Below are 2,923 nucleotides of genomic sequence, written 5' to 3'. Positions count from 1 at the left end.
GACTACGTAGAAGGTAAGAGCCTATCAACATTAACTTAGTCTCAGGAAATTTCCAATTAAAGTACAATATCTATCGGGAATACAACTGTCTTTATCAAAACCTACTCGTATCGACTTCAATGTTTTTTTCATTTTTTATTTTTACTACTACTATCAACATTATTACTGTCATTACCATAATTATGAAAACTATTTTTTTATATTCCTTCGCTGAAATGAAATTCATTATTATTATTATTATTTTTTTTTTTTTTTTTTGCTCTATCACAGTCCTCCAATTCGACTGGGTGGTATTTATAGTGTGGGGTTCCGGGTTGCATCCTGCCTCCTTAGGAGTCCATCACTTTTCTTACTATGTGTGCCGTTTCTAGGATCACACTCTTCTCCATGAGTCCTGGAGCTACTTCAGCCTCTAGTTTTTCTAGATTCCTTTTCAGGGATCTTGGGATCGTGCCTAGTGCTCCTATGATTATGGGTACGATTTCCACTGGCATATCCCATATCCTTCTTATTTCTATTTTCAGATCTTGATACTTATCCATTTTTTCCCTCTCTTTCTCTTCAACTCTGGTGTCCCATGGTATTGCGACATCAATGAGTGATACTTTCTTCTTGATTTTGTCAATCAACGTCACGTCTGGTCTATTTGCACGTATTACCCTATCTGTTCTGATACCATAGTCCCAGAGGATCTTTGCTTGATCGTTTTCTATCACTCCTTCAGGTTGGTGCTCGTACCACTTATTACTGCAAGGTAGCTGATGTTTCTTGCACAGGCTCCAGTGGAAGGCTTTTGCTACTGAATCATGCCTCTTTTTGTACTGGTTCTGTGCAAATGCCGGACATTCGCTTGTTATGTGGTTTATGGTTTCATTTTTCGTATTGCACTTCCTACATATGGGAGAGATGTTATTTCCATCTATCGTTCTTTAGATATATCTGGTTCTTAGGGCCTGATCTTGTGCCGCTGTTATCATTCCTTCAGTTTCCTTCTTGAGCTCTCCCCTCTGTAACCATTGCCATGTGTCATCGCTGTCCGTCCTGATTTCGTTCCCGTCCACTGGACAGTGGTTTCGATCCCATGAGGGGACGAAATTATTATCAACTAAAAAAAAATTCCCCTTCGGTACATATATGAAAATATATCAATTCCGAGGTAGAGCTAATTAGATATTGAAGGACATTTGTAGCTCGAATGATTTATAGAATCACGGTGATGTGATAATTATTCATATATATATATATATATATATATATATATATATATATATATATATATTATAGGATCTAATGGTCACTTTTATCAGATACATATGTAATTGTAATAGCCACAATGCTCTCTTAACTACTCAAATTCTTTGGTCTTTTTTTTTTTGATACACTTGTCACTACAAAGCCTTGAGATCCAACTTCAAGTAAATATGAAGAAATCAGTGGCCCCTTTGGTGGGCTCGTTCCATATGAATGGGTTTCATCTTCTGAATAATAATAATAATAATAATAATAAAATAATAATAATAATAATAATAATAATGGAAATATTGTTAATACCATTAATAAGAGTGCAAAATATCTTATATATGCTGTGGCTTCTCATTCATCAACTAATAAAAGAGGATATTTCAGTTATCGAATAGATTATGATTCCATCACAGTGAACATCAAGTCATGGCGTATACCTAATACTGGAGACGAAAAACCAAATAACAAAACGTATCTTAACAGTTAATAGACGACAAAACTGAACTCTTGTTATTTATTAAAACTTCGTATAACGTAATTAACAAATGATTTAACACACAATAAAATAACAATTCAACTTTATATTACATAAGATATGACAGTCTACCGAACGCATTTCGAGGCTAATCCTTCGTTATAATAGTAAGAAAAGTACTTAATGATCTGGGGTGGGGAGGGGGGTGAATAAATAACCTTAAAAGTAAGGTTTTGGGGAAATCGAGAAGTTTTGTAGGTCGTTATGATGCTAGAAATATAATCATACCAAAGTTAAAATTTAATTCGCATCGAAACTTATCTTTCACATAATTATCTGCAAAAATAATCATACCACAGTTAAAATGTAGTAATTCGCATCGAAACTTATCTTTCACTTAATTATTCTAAATCAAATGTTGTAATTTTTGATACGACACAGCCGCAATTTCATCCAGTCAAAAGGAATTGTATCGTCAACTTCAAAAATTGAACTTGATAAGTATATTTAGGAGTTGCAGAAAAAAAGTTTAATTGAATGAACCTACCAGAGAGATAAAAAAAGCAGGTGATGTTGCAACATCTGACTATTTTAGATAAACCTTCAATTAAACTCATCAAGCGGTATACTGCTATACAGAAGACCACATCACAATTCATCAAAAGTAATGACAAATCATTTGAACGTTTCGCTAATATTTTTTCTCCTATAACGATGCTTCGACAGTTCCAACGAGCTGGAAATTTCACCTTTTTGAATTCTCAAGCACAAAAATTTTATACACAACGAAAGTTCCTACATAAAAAATAATATTTATACCGAATCTCAAATAACCCCGAAAACAAAAGGCACGAATTTATTTATTTATTTATTTTTTTATTTTTTTTATTTTTTGGCAAAAGGAAGACAGGAAAAAATACGGTTTTCAATGTGTTAGAGATATTAAACTTCTAAACTTCAGGAAAACACAGACATATATGAGAAGATTCTTTTCGGCCACCAATTAAAATAGTTTTATATTTCTATCCCTATTTTCAAGCAATCAAAAGGAGCCGCTATCTTTTCATCGCTTCTTTGAAAACAGCAACTGACGGTTTCGCAATTTTCCCTCATCAACAGAAATGGCTGAAAAAAAAATAAAAATATGAACCCACCACATTCCACCAACAAGGAAAAGTTCGATTGCAAACGAGGAATATTTTTCCT

The sequence above is a fragment of the Macrobrachium nipponense genome, chromosome 3, assembly GCF_015104395.2.
Source record: "Macrobrachium nipponense isolate FS-2020 chromosome 3, ASM1510439v2, whole genome shotgun sequence".
NCBI lineage: Eukaryota > Metazoa > Arthropoda > Malacostraca > Decapoda > Palaemonidae > Macrobrachium > Macrobrachium nipponense.
The sequence above is the reverse complement of the archived record's forward strand: the minus strand, read 5'-3'. Positions refer to the sequence as shown.